This window comes from Acanthopagrus latus, chromosome 9, assembly GCF_904848185.1.
Source record: "Acanthopagrus latus isolate v.2019 chromosome 9, fAcaLat1.1, whole genome shotgun sequence".
Taxonomy (NCBI): Eukaryota; Metazoa; Chordata; class Actinopteri; order Spariformes; family Sparidae; genus Acanthopagrus; species Acanthopagrus latus.
Window position 1 is genome coordinate 7657066 of NC_051047.1, and position 17237 is coordinate 7674302.

The 17237-nt window shown below is 41.5% G+C and overlaps 1 protein-coding gene across 2 annotated transcripts in view; it reads left to right on the top strand.

The window, feature by feature from the left end:
• The window catches only part of klf7b (Kruppel-like factor 7b), a 121279-nt gene extending 104042 nt beyond the window's left edge, over positions 1-17237 (top strand). Inside the window, exons 4-6 of one of the 2 annotated variants that reach the window (XR_005077114.1) lie at positions 6391-6499; positions 16731-16782; positions 17195-17237. The gene's annotated coding sequence lies outside the window, so the exon portion shown is untranslated. Of the gene's footprint in view, positions 1-6390; positions 6500-6580; positions 6608-16730; positions 16783-17194 lie in introns of those variants that run through there. The other variant, XR_005077113.1, reaches the window with a different exon arrangement.

A 17237-nucleotide genomic window follows, 5' to 3' on the forward strand; every position in this document is an offset into this window, starting at 1 on the left:
GAGGTAGAGCAGGTCGTCCAGTACTCACATGTACTTAACATACTACCAAGACCATTTAACTGGATAAATGAAACAGTCTTAAATTTAAACTGATGCCTCTATATGACCTACATATGCAAGCAAGCAATCCATAATGTATAAGGAGGAGATAAGCTGCTATGTAGTCTGGTGGTGCGGCATGAAAAATTTGATTGACCATTGTCTGTTTTGTCAAAAGACCAACAGAATCAACAAAAAAATAATGTTATCCTTGCAGTAAAGTTGTATTCTCAAACATAACATCATAAAGTAAATGTTAATTGTACAATGCCATGATTACAGAAAAATGACACTGAGTGGTGTTTACATTGGCTCCTTGTTAATTTCTCTTTCACTTTGCTATCTTGTCTTTAAACGAGCAGGAAAATGAAGGCTTATCCAGTCAGACTGTCAGACGGCATCATTTCTATCTGCGTTAACATCTCAAATATATATAATGATTTACTAAACTTACCACATGTCATGTGTTCTTGATAGACTAGGAAAATGGAAACATTCCACTTGATTTCGCAATAGCTGCACCAAGAATAATACCACTTATATTACACTAAGTGTTGATGATTAGAGATATGACTTCTGATATTTGCTTTGAGAAAAGAATGGGCCTGGCTTTGTGTACAGTTTCAGCATTGTTATCTTGAAACAGGAAAGGGAAAAAAAAATGGTTGCCACAAAGTTGAAGCAACACTTTTTTGCCAACTACTTATAGTTCTCTGCTCCCCTCTCACAAGATATTCCCCAAGGTTCAGTTCTCGGCCCCCTCCTCTTCATCCTGTACATGCTTCCCCTTGGTCACATAATCCTCCATCATGGACTTCATTTTCACTGCTTTGTCAATGACATTCAGCTCCACATCGTCACCAAACCATCACTCCTGCTGCTCACTCTATCCTCCCCTAATGCATCATTTAATTGAAATCCTGGCTTCAAGCCAACTTCCTCAAACTTAACTGTGACAAATCAGAAGTCATCATCATCGTTCCCAAATTCCTCATCAAATTCACCCATAACTTCTCCCTCTCCATCGATGGCTCCCCATGCTCCCTATCTCCACATCTGTAACCTTGGTGTCACCTTTGATCAAACCCTGTCCTTCCATCAACATATCAAACACCAGACATCACCAGAACAACCTGTTTCTATCTCAGAAACATTGCCCGCCTCCATCCATCCCTCTCCTTTTGCTCCAGCTGCTGAGAACCTCATCAAAGCATTCACCACCTTCAGACTGGTCCACTGGAATGGTCTCATCACGGCTCATCATCCAGAACACCAAGAAACTACAATATATCCAAGAATCTGCTGCTCATCCTCTAACACACTCCTGCAACCGTGACCACATCACCCCCATTCTTCATAACCTTCACTGGCTCCCCATCCCCCAGTGTATCCTCTTTAAACTCCTGATTATCACCTACAAAGCCCTACACAGCCTGGCTCCCCCACCTGTCTGAGCTCCTCCACCGGCACACTCAGTTCTGCTGACGCAGATATTTTGAATGAGGAAAAATGTCTTTCTTTCTTTCTTTCTTTCTTTCTTTCTTTCTTTCTTTTGAGGGGAAAAGGGAGACGAGGGAGAGAGGGGCCGTCAGTTTATCACCTTCACGCAACATTGGCTACACAGGAGAAAACTGATAAATGAGGGAAACTGATAAGATGTATTTCTATATGTGTGCCCCCTGTCTGACAATCTGCTTCACTGCATTTTTCTATGCATCACTGCTACCAACCCACTCATCAGTGGGAAGGTGCAGAGCAGGTGCATGACACCCAACGATGCTGCACCTTCAAGTCACATGAAAGTTGTCACATGTCAAACGACAGGATGTCACAGAGCAGGAGCACCAAAGCTACCAATCTATCAGAGATCATGGAAAGTCCTGGTACAGTAGCCCTAAAAAAAGAAAATCATAAACGACAGGATGTCACAGAGCAGGAGCAGTGATGCTTGGAGAGGTGAAAGTGCCTTTGAGCAGTGCGCTTAATTCCCAAAGTGAGCGGGTAGAGAAGCTCAGTGCAGACTGTGGATAGTGACTGTGGTAGCTTGAACTCTGACTTGTGCTAAAAATATCAACCTTCTATTTTTTTTTTTTTTTTTTTTTTTTTTATTACAATTTGCCTTCTGGGCATCACTACTAGAACAATGTCCCCAAACACCCTTCCCCCCCCAATAGCTTTCCCAGGAACACTATTCCCGTGTGTGCATGTGTGTGACTCTGCGAGTGTATGTGTGTGTGAGACCACCTTGGACTGTCAGAACAATGGCATCTATTTTTTTGAAGCTCACTAGCTTTATTACACAAAATGTGAGTTTTATTTCCCTCACAGTTCTCACGGTTTAATTGGTGGCTGCACAAGCTATGAAGTCATGTTCCTCACATCAAATAGCTCAATACGACTCAACACCAGAGAAAATGTAGCTTTACTTATTATAGATTTACTGAGAGTTGTTGGCTTTTTAATGAGGAGGTTTTTGTTTTGGTAAGATTATTAAAATAAAAAAAACAAAGAACATGGTGGATCAATAAATCGGACAATAAGTCAGACAGAGTCAAAACACTGAGCACTGGTTTATTTACTCACTGTACTTTCACTTTATTATTTCGTCTTATGAGGTTTTTTTTACTCCGATAGAAAGTAAAATATACTTCTGATTCATCAACATTTATCTGAGATAATAGTAACTGTAGTTATGTATCATTTGATTTATAAACAGAGCATACAATCAGTTTATAATTATGATGTATTGGAAAACCATCCAACTTTGATCGTGATATCAGTAACAATAAAGTTTACCTCGTAGTTTTGGTGCTCCATTGATTTACTATTTCCCTTTCATTAAATTGGCAGATCCTTAATGGGCTGAAAAAGAATGTTAAACGTTTAAAAATAATAATAATTAAAAGCCCAAGTAAGAGGCAAAATATCATAAAATAAAAAAATTAAAAAACGGAGCGTACGTATCCCATAATTCCTTAAGGTGCCCTCAGACCAAATGCAAAAAACATACTCAACTTGTATTACACATTCTTCACACAGCACCCAGCTCAGGGAATTTCACCATCTGGAGCATAATCTGAATGAGTGCAGCTTCCAGCTCTAGCTGAAGCTGACCGTGCCCAGACCTCAGCTGCAGGACGCTGAGATAATGTTGTAATACCACCTTGTAAAAAGCCTGAATTCATATTCATCAGGTCTTTCGCTAGACAAGCAAACACCTTTTGAAATGCTTACCTGAATGGGTCTCAGATCAATCAGGGCTATGCTGTGCTGACATATTTCCATAATTTACCAGGTAGTCTGACTTCCTCGATCACTTTCCTCCACACCGCCAGCTCCTGTCTTGGTACGAGGAGATGTGTTATTGTACATCTCTGGCTGTCAGCGAATAGCCATGGTTTACTGATTATTCTCCCCTCCTCCACTGCTGTACATAAATGCTCGGACACAATGCAAAATCCTTGCATGGGTTCAATATTTGCAAGACACGCAAATGTGTCATTAATGCCACGTCAGTGTGAATTTGCCTCTATTTGTGTCATTTCGTCAACTTTTTATGTAACCCAGACATGCAAATAATTGGCCTTGCATTTGGCCTAAACACACCATAGCCAAAACACTGTGGTTATTATTGTAACCATGACAACAAAGGACTGCTTACTGTTAGAAAAAAATGAGTTAAACCCAAACCATGATGTTTCCCCACGTATCCCCACATCCTGAAATGTCTTTGGGATTTGAAGGCATTGAAAAAAAGACAAGAGTGTGTGTGTGTGTGTGTGTGTGTGTGTGTGTGTGTGTGTGTGTGTGTGTGTGTGTGTGTGTGTGTGTGTGTGTGTGTGTGTGTGTGTGTGTGTGCTCAGCAGGAGCTGTCAGATCAGCATCAGGCCTTGCCAGTCAGATTAAGAATGTTATAGCAGCAGCATCCTGGCCAGCAGTCGAGTGGCTGCAGATAGATTTCACATTCTCTGTCTCATCACTCCTCTGTCTCTGTCCTCTGCTTTGGTCTCTGTCTCGCTGTCTCCTGTGTCTCTGCAGGACTCTGCCTCTCTGTGGGCTCAGGTCCCAGGGTCGAGTGGAGGTGAACTGAGCTAAGTGGAGAGACTGAACAGTCTCACCAAAGCTACCAATCTATCAGAGATCATGGAAAGTCCTGGTACAGTAGCCCTAAAAAAAGAAAATCATAAGTCTGGACTGGAGGAGCAGTGGACAGTACACATCAGCATTGTAACATCTAAATAAATAAATAATCTGTTTTGTCCTGAAGCTTATTAAATGGCTACTTGCCAACACGAAAAAAAGAACCGACAACAAAGACGCTAAAGAGAATATTCTTTAGAACACTGCTGATCAACCATACACTGAAATTTCATTGAGCTAGTGTCAGCCGAGCCTATTCATTTATGTATGTTGAACTGTACGTTGCCATTAATCATAAAATGTGACAAGTAGAATGGGGCCTCGTTAGAGATATGGCAAGAGATGTTTCTGTCTTCATTCCTGATTTCTTGGGGGAGACTGCCATGGACACACCTGAGAAAAACGATCATGTTAGGCAAAAAATGTTTGACGTTTCAAATTGTTAAAATTAGGCTATGTAACTAAAACTCACCAGATCCACTATTGCCGGGATGAGAGGACAGGACTCTGCTCCACTTTTCCCTGTCTGTCAGGGACGGAGTCCAGCAGCTCCTCAGACTGCCTTCACATCTGTGCCCAGTCACAGACATTATCTGCCGACTCTCCAGACCAGCCTGGGACAGCAGTTGGACAGCGTTGCTGTGCAGACTGTGGTTTGTGTACTTCCTCGAAAGACCTGCTGCCTGGCTGATCTTGGACAGCATTTGCCCAAGGAAATTGTGTCACATGGCCTCTCGAGAGTACCAGACTCCCTGCTGTTAAGCAGCTGCTGGTCCTATTTCAATGGATGCAGGTGGAATGTGTTGGCATTAGGGGGGCAAAGGGAGATGTACTTTTTAAAACTTGCAACTGGGCAATTTGGGTTGGCAGGTTTGGCAAAAATGTACCCACGATAATTCTCCTTGCACAGATCTCTGGCATCTTTATGGTTCTTTGTTTTGCCGTTATATACAAGGGAAATACACTCGTTGCCATCGTTGTCTTTTTGTATAACAAAAGAGTCCTTGGTTAAGTGTCGATTGCCCTCTCTGGAGCATTTTGCCAGATGCAGCTGCACATCGAACCACACCTTCCTGACAAGTCTGGGAGCTGTGCTGACAGACAGCACCTCAGAGTTGATGAGCATCTGTAGGTCTGTCACCAAGATAGGGGGGTGATGCTGGCTGGTGTCTTTTTTCCATAGGCCTTTGATGACGGATTTGCATACATCATTGCTTGACTTGAAAGTGCCACAGTTCATGATGTTAAATGTCGAGAAGTGACGAGATATCCCTGACCTAATTGCAATGTAGCTCGCAATTAGGCCTTGCCATTGGCATTTTGTACTGAAGGCTGAATTGCACTACAGTTAAACAAATCTGATGACATGTTTCTCCACTAACCAGTCTTTTAAACCTGACATGGCCCATACGTGCTCTTTTTGGTGTTCAGTTCATGTCGATCCTCTATTTTATCAACGTCTCTGTCATCCAAAACTATGTGCTGTTTCGCTTCTCCTTCTTCGCTGCTTTCCTCTCTTTTTCTTTTCTTGACTGATGACAACAACTCAGCCAAGAGTGGAAATCACTGTATTTTCCAAAAATATTAAAGACAAATGCTGAATGTTGAGAAGGCCCATTCAAGTGAATGGAGCATTTTACAGCATTAAGAAGAGCCATGTAATAAATACAGTTATTGTGACAACAATGACTAAGAACACTGAATGAGCACAATATGAATCATGAATGTTGGGGAAGTGTCCAAAATGGTGCACGAGACATTCAGAACATTTCTGTTTGGTGGGGTGATGCAACTACTGAAACAGTCAGAGGTTTGAACACTCATAAACTGATGTTGGGTTTTGATGATCTCAAAATGTGTACCGGGCCCCCACCCAGCTGAATATGATAATGATGCACAGTTTTACCATTACAATCTCAGTTAGGTAATTTAGATCATTTGCATTATTTGAGGGCTTCCAATGAACTGTCTCTGATTATTTAAGATTAATAACAAATAAGACAACATTTCTACTTCAACTTATCATGCTGGAGTAAATGCTGATTGCACTGTGTGATAGCTGTAGACAAATAACACCATCTGTGTGGACTGTAGTTTGGTTCCCTATAAATCTCGCTCTCTCATTGCTGCTTGGTCTGCCACAGGGCTGGATTTTTCCAGCAAAACTGAACGTCAAATTCCAGCATTAATGAATATGTCTGCTATCCCCAGGTAATGGTGTAACAACTGGAATAACTGCGGAAACTACACCGCAGAAGAAAAAGAGCCCCAGTGATGGAGGAGGCTAAGACAGCGAAGAGGGAGAATAATAGAAACTGAGGTAAGACAAGAGTAAACGGAGCGCGCCTGTGTTTTGTCAAAGTCTGTTCCCTCCACGGTCATGTTTTTGTCTCACCAACAGGATTTGTGGAGCGCTCCGCCGCGTTTTTACCCCCAAGTGAGGAACTGAAACGTTCACAGTTTGCATAATCCAGCTGAAAATCATATAGGCTACATTTTAAGAGCTTTAAGATCCACTCATCACTGTCTCATGCAAAAGAGCCATTATTCAGACAATAGGGTACAGCACATACCTGATTGTTAGTGAAGACACCGTTTAATATCGATGTTCCAGGTCCTGGTGCACAGAGGGGAAATGTACTTTACTTCATTAACAACATTACAGAGAGGAGAGGGAGAAAGAAGAGAGAACTGGTCTGTGGTGAGTACATTGATTTGTCCTGAAGATAATCACACAGGCTAGTGAACTGTCACCCTACAAAATAATTCATATCTCCTGATTTTGTCTGTATGAAAATTAAGTGTAATAAGAACAATTTGGGGCTATATATATCTATGCAATGACATTATCAGTGGATGATCTACTGTTCTCTCAGAAACCCAAATAATTTTCCTTTTAAGATATACGAGTTTCCCAATTAAGTACTGCCCTTTGTTTATTTTTATAGCACCCACCCTTGAGTCACATTAGCAGAGCCTATTTATATTACAAACTCAGCACTGGACCTCACTGTCTTCTGAGTTTGTGAGACTTCTGTGTGTAACACAAAGCTGTGGTGATTCTTGAAGCTCCGTCGTGAGGAAACACGATATTCATGCCAGTCTGAAAGAGGGAGTCAAGGGCTGAAAACTGCTCACAGCTACAGCACAGAGGATTTTATTGAGTGACACGACCCCGTGAAGGTCACTCATCCATGTAAATAATATGGCAACTATGAACAAACACACACTGACAAACACACACAGCGCAGGACAGCGATACAATGATACTCACGGATACCACAGTATCAGATGTGAACATGAATAAATCCATACAGTTGTTGTGAAATATGAGAAGTTTAAATGACCCATGAAAAATAGTTCATGGTCAAAAACACATGAAATCTAAATCTAATACCCCCCTGCACGCGCACACGCGCACAAATACATATCTAAAAATAGACAACAAATGAACAAAACAGCATTTGAACTATAATGAACACCCATTATCAGTAGAAATTGGTATTTTGAGGCATTTGGTGCCCATGTTTCTGTAACAATTTGTCAGATGTATGATAACCATAGAGCTAACACTTAATATCTGGATACAGCATTGGAGACTTCCCAGGCAAAAATCACCCACATCATCAACACTTGCATGTGCATGTGTATGTATATGTATATATATTTTCTTTTCATATACAGCCAAATGTTCTATTTGTGAGATAGTTCCATAAGTTGAGTTGGCTGTATTGTATTAAAAAACAAACAATTGATACATGTTTTTTTTTTTCACATTTTTGTCTTCTGCATTTCATGGCGCATAGTGTGCTCACTAAAGACTTCCACTGACCAAGCCAGCTAACTTCAGGTTTAGCACCCACTTAACTTAGATGGGAGTAGAATTATTTAACCTTCCAGCTCTTCCACACTTTTCAAATATTGTTGCGACAGAGTGGTTCATAGGCCAAAAGCTTATGTCTTGATGTAAAGAGGCATGCTCATCCATCTTTACCAGTGACACAAGACAGTAAGACTAAATAAGCAAACCAGCTAATATTACTGTACTTATTGTTCACCCACATAAAGTCCAACAAAGCATTGGTTGTGCAGTCCTTCATTTAACAAAGCTGCTGTCAACGACTAAAAGTCAGTCTTAGAGTTGTATTTGTCTTTATTCAGTCACTGTCTCTTTTGAGTAGGCGGTCCATCAATATGGCCCAGGACACATTGGTTTTCCACAGTTAAAGCCAAATGTGGTTTGGTGATCTGATCTGAAACATGTCCTCAATGCTTCTTGGGTGCGTTCTGCCCTGTACGTAAGGATGTCCACGTGTGATCAGATCACTCATAACGGATGATAATATCAGGTTGGAACAGGGCCTTAGTGGATCTTTGCGTGAAATCAGAGAAGTTTGCCTTTTTGGTTCCCGGCTGAAGAATTTATTATGTCGATGAGCGCTCAGGTAAGTACAGACCAGTGTGTGCAGGCTGTCTGTGGTGTCCCAGCCACCATCCATGCTCCTCCACTGGGTCTATGAATAATGCAGAACTCACATTTTCATACCACTTCCTCTTCCCTCCCTCCTTCCCATTTTCTCCTCCCCCCTGTGCCATAGTAAAAATAGAACGACAGACCTGCAAGCTTTCACTCTGGTGTTTACACCATCATGACCCACCCCACCGCTCTCTCTTTCCTGACAGTAGGGTTATTACTCTCATTCATCTCAGGCTGTTCTCTCTATCCTCCACGGGAGCTGAAGAGCCGAAACAAGAGGAGAGGTTGTCAGGCCAGACTGGGAGCGGAGAGAAGGTCCTCAGGTAGCATATAGATGCTTTATCTCCATATCTTTATTATGTGCCTCGTAAAAATAGCCCTGCTAAAGCCTTTCGCAGCTCGCCTCCGCTCACCTCCCACTCCTCCTCTGCATGCACTCAGCCTCTGCTCAGGGGAAATGAGAAGCAGCTCTTCCCAGACATTAAATGGAGAAACTAGGATGCACAGACAGCCAAATGAGATGCCTGCTCCTTCTCTGTGGAGGCAGTGCAGTAATAAAGTTCAAGAATATACACATCAGGGATTTAAGATTTAAAACTGTTGTATAGTCAGTTTTATGCAGAGTTTTATTTAGTGCATAAAATGTGTCTGTCTTTTCAGCATGGTGCAGATGTTAGTCAGCTATCATGCATGGTAAGTAATAATAAAAGTGTTTTTTCCCCTTTTTTCTGTAAATGTGTTAACAAGCTTTTGAGGAGAGACGGTAAAAAAACAACTGGCCTGTTCCTATGAGTGACTTAGAAGATCCAGATGCACTGATGGATACTAGTCATTTGGCTAAATCTGGCACTATAATAAAAATGTCACATAATGTTCATTGCCCCTGCTAAACATATACAGTAACCTTTATTTTCATTTATTTACATTTTACTGGCAGGTTTCACAACTGAAATTGAAGTGAAGAATTGATTTGAAAACTTACGACTATAAAAAGGCACATAATGCTTGTCAGGCTGTGGGTTTCTTCCCATGTTGAAGAGGCGTGTATACAGAAATATTCAGTGTAAGAGTTTGGAGGGTTGTTTTTCCAAAGACAAATCCACAAAAGCTAAAATCTAAAGAATCAACTAAACTCTCTGCACTAACAGCAGAGAGCAGCGGGGTTATAAGCAGGGTATTTTGGATTATTTCAGTAAATAAGCTCTGTGGCAACACAAATTAATTATACTTGCCCTTTTGTTCAGCAAGATAATCTTCACAAATGAACATCAGTCCCATTTCGCCGGGTGTGGCAGTGTTTATTACATTGTGTACTAAGAGTTTCTAGGTGTCAGGCAACATACTAAGCTTCAACAAATCTGACAACTGTACACAATGTAGGCCTACATCATGGAAGGATATATTAATAAAGTTTTTATAGACGAGGCAACACAACACAAGTTGAGTCCGAGTCATATCAGTCTCAATGAAAACAAGTCATCGTTACATGTAGGACATAGTGGATTGTGTGTATCCTTTAGTCCTTCTCCATCAAAGTGGACAAACTTGACACACACATCTTTTTCCATGTAATTTGCCTGTCATCTATCACCTTTTTGTCTTTAAGTTATTTTATTTTGTGACTTTATGGTACCATAAGAACATCGCTTGGGTGATACAGATACACTGTCTCTGTTCTGACAGTCATTTGTGCCTGATTACACGACGGTTACTACAAGCTGAGTGGAGGTGAAAACAGGTTAACTCCGCTTCCAACATTACTGAATGCCTGACTTCTCACACTAAAACCTGTAGTTACAACTTTACAAATGCCCATTTTTCGTTCATGTTGATCTACAGGCACACAATGTTGACTCAGTAACATCATCACACTAATTGTTGTTATACATGGCAGGTAATTTTGTTGATTTGAAATTATATCCTTAGTTTTTGGTTATACATTGGAAGATGTGACACTGAATGGTGAAGTTAGCAAAGTCTCATTTTAGAAATACAACAGGGTGACTTACAATCCTGCAATATTTGCGCAAGTTGGGTTTTTCTGAACTACCATATTTAACAGACAGACTTAGTGATGGCGAGCCCAGCCAAGCGAGACTGTGGACGGTTGTGGATTCAGTGTGGGATCTGCCCACAGAGGACATCGGATTTGCTTGATTCATTTGATCTGATCCCAGATAAGAGCACTATTAACTCTACCCAAGTAGCAGCAGTAATAAACCATGAACAGACTTGAGGACACCAGGAACTGAACTCTTGAAACTCTCAGTTACACCCCAAATTAAAGTTGCATATGAGTTAGAGAGCCAAACTCACAGAGACAGATTTTTTATTTGATATTTCGAAACATCTTGGTTATTTTTGAGACAAACTACAGCACTGTGAATTTTCTGCCTCTTGCTGAAAGGCAATAAAACTGTCAACTATTCAACACAATAGAGTGTTTTCCCCTGTATGCATCAAACATATACATTTCAGCACAGTGCCAGTGGAGAGTAGAGGAGAGGAGAGGAGAGGAGAGGAGAGGAGAGGGACAGTGAGGAGTGGAGAGGGCTGCATTTTATCTTACATCTGGCCTATTTTTGTGCAGTGGACAATTCATGTAGCTACAGACCAATTAACACACCTGTAAGTAAAAGCAAAGTTAAGCATGTAAAGCCTGGTCTCCTGGTATCTGCTCCATGCTCTTGGATGCTGTAAATTACGGGCTGTAATCTCAAGCGTTCTAAAGTATTCATTCCTGACTACAGACTATGGTACTGACCCTTATGTGTTAGCTAGCCAGTTAGCTGGCATTTTGCTAACATTAGCTTACCTAAGATATGACTGAATGTGATGTGTCCAGGAAGACTGTGGCATCTGAAGGTCTAATGTGACTTTACATTGAGTGTTACATCTGAACAAACAAGGTGATGGTTGAAGGAGTTTGACTGTGCCGGAGTGCCAATCAGAGGGTAAATAAATATTGTTAGTTTATAAGTCAGACCTACAAAGGACCCATGTCTTTCAGTGCATGGTCCCCTTACTGACAACCAGGCAAAAGGAAACTGCAGGCAAGAAGAAACTCACAACATACAAGAATGTGCGGTCCAAAACAGAGTTTTAGAACAATCAGTGCCCAAATACAACACCCACACTTTGAATACCAGGAATGAGTCTGTTCTCACAACAATAAAACACTCCTCTTCAACATCTCCAAAAACAAACAAAAAATACTCAGTTTGAGTCCGACTGTAAGCTTGGCCGACAAAACAACCCCAAGTGACGCCTCGTGCATGACAGACAATCTTTGGTTTTCCTCCTGTGCTCCGGTCAGTGTGCAGTTATCAGCTCCAGGGAATGCTCAGGCTGTGAGGCGGGTGGTCTTGCTGGGGAATTTGTGCCGTAGAGTTTGGAGTGGATGACTAATCCGCCTCTGCAGAACGGGTAAACTGAGGAATCGCTGGCAGGCTCGTTGCCAGGGGGTTGGCAAAACTACGACGCACACTGTGGGGACGGACTAGACCTCTTCCTGTAGTGAATAGCTGCGCGCCATTTTGATTTGAAGACAGCATGGTTGCCTCCTGAGCTTGCTAGTGGGTGTGTTTGCAAGTGAGACACAGGAGGGTGTGTGCTTAAAGGCGACGATCGCTACATGGAGTTGATGTTCAGCTGATGGTTAGATCAACCAGACAGCTCAACCACCAAAAAAAAGTTTTTTGTGTTGTTTTTTGGGGGGGATCTGACAACACACTCAGAGTCTCAACTAGTTTTTCTTTTCAGTTTAGATGAAACTAACATATAGCACCCTAACCCTAACAGAAAACAGTAGTGAACGGGATGTACGAGGGGTCAGTTAATGAAACTGGCTACATGGATGTGCCATAGAGATCTGCTCTACCAATATTCTATTAATTTGTTAAAGTAAGGGAAATGATGCTTTTGCCTACTTTGTATTTAAAGCAACATTATGTAGAAGTAAGCATTTAGTGCAATGTGGCACTCCCCGCAGGTTCTGAGTGCACCACCGCTGTCATGAATACAAATCCCAGGTCTGCAACGATTTGTAGGTGTAGGTGTAGGTGACTACAAAGAACAATCCTTACGTCATAACAATGTTACGTGTTGAAAAGCTGATCTTCAAGCAAGCATATATGCTATGCTGGCCGGAGTGGCTAAGACAACGATACCGTCACAATAATAAGATAAGGATACAGTCCATTACTAAAGGTCTCCTCTTGCAGCTTCTCCTGTCTCCTCCTCCTCCACCCCTTTAAAGGTTACAGTGGAAACAAGGAGAAGACAGATAGAGCAGACAATACAAGAGCATTTGAACATCTTCCTATGTGTTTCTATTGAATATTGTGTTGGACCCAAAAGCAGGAGAACTGACTGGAGGAAACTTTAAAGGACTTTACTGTAAAATAATAATAATAATAAATAAAAATACAGGCAAACAAGGCACCAAGCACACAAGAAACGCCACTTATTAACCCTAAATCATAATGCTATGCCTCATATGGGAGGCATAGACTCCCTCACTCATACACACATCATACAGCAGATATATATGTGTTAAGCATGGGAGAGAGAGAGACAGGGTGATGACAGTCTATGGGCCTGAGTGTCACAGTTTGGTGTCTTTCAAGGTGAACACATTTTAAAATATGTACAGTATGTTGATTCTGATCATGTATGGAGTGTATTGCTGGCTCATGAAGTGAATCAGTTGGTGTGCGTCCTTATTTTTGGCACTTTTATATTTATAAATGATATTTATAAATGTGGTTACTGTATTTGACATAATCTTTCCAAGCAACATCTAAAGAGGTCCCTTGAGCGCTTCAAACTGTCACCGTCATTTATTTTGCCATTTTTTTTTGTCATTTTTTTTTGTCTAATAATGTTTATTATGTTAACACCATGACAGCTAAGAATATCACAGACACAGCGAGGGGCAAATTATACCCTCCACATCTGCACAGACATTAGTGTCTGTAGGACATGCTCGCGTCCACGAGTGTCTTCAGACTGTACATGCCTACCAGCATGCTTAAGGGTTCAGACAAACAAGAACTACCATGTGATTTATTCAATTTACTGTCAGTTGGATGCCGCCCACGTAGTCTCATTCTAAACTCATGTTGTCATGAAGGGATTTGCTGGTAGTTGTGTTTTTAAGAGACAGCAAATAGGCTTAACTCAGTTTGCTATTTTTTTTCATTCAGTGCTGCTGAATGCAACCTGCTTCAACACACCAGTTTATTTTTACTGATGGCAACTGAGCATTCGTCCTGCTGCATTCCATTTACTATGGTGGTCAGAGCTGGGAGAGTTGTCACACCTGAGCTGACCATGTTCAAGTTCAACAAGTCAGGAAACCAAGATGGACACCCACAGGAAAACCTTTGTATTGCTTGCAGCCAATATTTTGCAAACACTGTTGCAACATCCATGGATAGAAGTTGGATAGTATTGTCCTCTATGTATTGATTTGTTAGCTTCAATATTATTTTATTCCTTTCCTCCTTAGTGACAGTAAACAGATACTCATTTTGGTTGTGGACAAAACAAGCCATTTCAGGATGTCATCTCTTCTTCTTGTGCTTTGGAAAAACACTGATTAACATTTCCACCATTTTCAAGCAACTAATCCATTAACTGACAAAAACTGACAGATTAATCGACAAGTAAATAGTCATTACAGCCCAAGACACAAGTGAGACAAAAGGACAGCATGTTCTACAGCTTTCACCCTCTTGGAATTTGAGGATGGGATTGGTGAGGTTCTTCCAACTTTCAGAGTTGGAAATCCAACATCAGGGGGTGTGCAAGATGACATTTCCAGCTGGGAACTTGGACATTCTGACACAGAAAGAACAAGCACTGTTTAAAGGGAACAAACCATGTTATTATCATCCCCTACTGGAGTATGAGGCATGGCCTGTTGCACTTGTGACTTGTAGCCTACATTTTTAACTCTGACAAAAAATTACAGCTCACTTATAAAAATAAATATAAACTGAAAATGTTTTAGTCAACCTTAAGTAAAAATGTTTTGTTCAAATAGCTAAATAAAGTTATTATATAAAAGTTATAAAAGTTACAGCGGCATTACTTATTTACACATGATATGCATGTTTCACTCACAAGCTTCGAAGCTAGCGAACTAACATATTCACCCAGCCAATGTTAGCCTGACCCCCAATTTCCACCGGATACGTGTCCACTGCGTTACGTCTCCACCACGCCAGTGGAGCTGATAGGTTTCACTGTCACTCTGGTTACTTTTCAAAATAAAACACTCTGTGTTGACACCAGCACACAAATCTCAAAAAAGAAACAACACAAGCTCTTCTGCAAATCCTTCGGTCGGGGACACTTCGTGTTTTAATAACATAGACCTATAACTGCGGTCGCGAGTGATCATGTGATTATCGCGGAACTCCTCGGCCTCACAACGCCAGCTGTATACCATACCGCACCATGGCGGACTCAAAACACAACCAGTGGGGATTGCCGGACAGCGGAGCAAAACCGGATCCCAGCCGTAACACAGTGGACACGTATCCAGTGGAAGTTTGTGCAGCAATTAGTGCAGCAGCTTTATTTGAATGGCACTTTGCCGCATCATGTGTGGAAGATCCCTTTGTTGCATGAGCTGGAGCTGAACGGACCTGCCAATCACAGTGGGGCATATGGCTCCTGGGGGCAGGCCATCAGCAAGGCTTGATGCAAGCAGCAAAACATTTCACAACAACTATGGCAGCGCCCATGTAACATCGCATAGCATTTCATTAGAATTACTACTTCTCATTGTGTTTGAAATTAGCATCAGCATTAGTCAAAGTTACTGGCATTGGATTCAGCGTCATGCGGATTGTATTTTGTTCTTCCATCTGTTGAAATAGGCTGATTTGTTTGAAAGTTGATGGCAATATGATGACTATCCATGTGGATGATTAGTTATCATGACTAATCTGCAAATTAACCATCAGATTAACGACCAACACCGATGTTCCGTTGACGATGTCACCTAGGGGAGTGGACCACTGAGTGGACCACCGACGGGGCCACTCAACCAGCTCCCGCCTGCCGTTCCACATCGGGGCAGATGGTCGAGGCCAGGCTAGAGCCTCATCAGGGGGCTACCCACCTCGGTGATATAGTCAACAGAACATCTGTGTTTGCTAGGACAGCGTCGCTAGCTTAGCAGCGCCCGCTAGTTATTATAGAAAATAATAGCCAGTAAATAATGAGGCTCCAGCCTAGCCTCGACCATCGGCCCCGACGCGGGACAGCGGGCGGGAGCTGGTTGAGTGGCCACAGGTCATCCCTCATCTCCCTTTACTGTATTGTCTTTTCCTTTTGGACGATTTAGGAATAAAGTGTGTCGATGGATCTGTTCCTTTTCGCCATTATGTTGTCACTAGCTAGTTAGCCTTCTGTTTCGTACAACATCACCGGGTATTCAGGGAACCTGCATTCATCAGTCAATGACAGGGTTGCATTGTTTATGTGACAGACTACGCTACAATATATATATATATATATATATATATATATATATCTATATATTTATGTATATATATTTATATATTTTTTTTTTTTTTTTTTTTTTATGTCTGATATCCCAATTTTAATCCAGTTCACACATCAGCGAAAACAAAACACACTTTACGTCATTGATTTTAGCTTAATTTTAAGCTTAAAAAAAAGTTGGATATTTTCCAACAAAATTAACACAAGAGGGAACTAACACAGACGCAATTTTGAATATTCTGGCAGGGGTTCATATAGACTCCGGATATAGGAACATGGATGTTCTTCAGATATGAGCTGATGGCCAAATTGTGTTCTTTCTTATCATGTACATGCAGAGCATGCAGACATGTAGGCTAATGGCTTCTTTTTTACTGAACAAGGAAGACTGTCATTTATTGTTCATTTTTTAATGTATGCTCGACTGTTAGGCTTGAGATGACTCTTCAGGCCTTGCCGGTGTTGGAGATTCCTGTCAGTTGTTTTTTTGAGACATTAGACGACAAAAAGCAGTTCATCAATCAGCTCTTGTTCTATTTTTTTTCTTTTACAGGGGTGAAGAGAGCTTGAGTGTAAGAAACAGACAGACAGAGATTCAAACTAAGGTGAGTTGGCTTCACTTCCACCGGTGACTAAACAGACAATGTGAAGCAGCAAACCAACACGCTGTGAAGAATCCACATCCGTGGCATTATTTGAAAGGACAGCAGAACAAAACCAAACCATGTGGAAGGAAACAGCCTGTAACATGGTGAAACATGCTGATACGAGGGGTTGTGAGGGAATCAAAGCGCTGTTTTCAGACCTTTTGTGAATATGAAGCTTATTGCCGACGGGTTGTCACACCTTCACTTTGACCATTTCCCCTGGCAGGATTTCCAAATTACCCCCTGGACATCCTGCAGCCTTCAAAGCTTTTCAAAGAGCTTTTAGTTTGGCATTTGATTCCCTGGTCTTCCTTTTCTTTAGACATATCTGTGTTTCTTTTCTCTCTCTTTTCTTCTCTTTAATGCAAAGCACCTTGGCTGCTGAAAGGGACTGTTGGAGGAACCCACAGTTA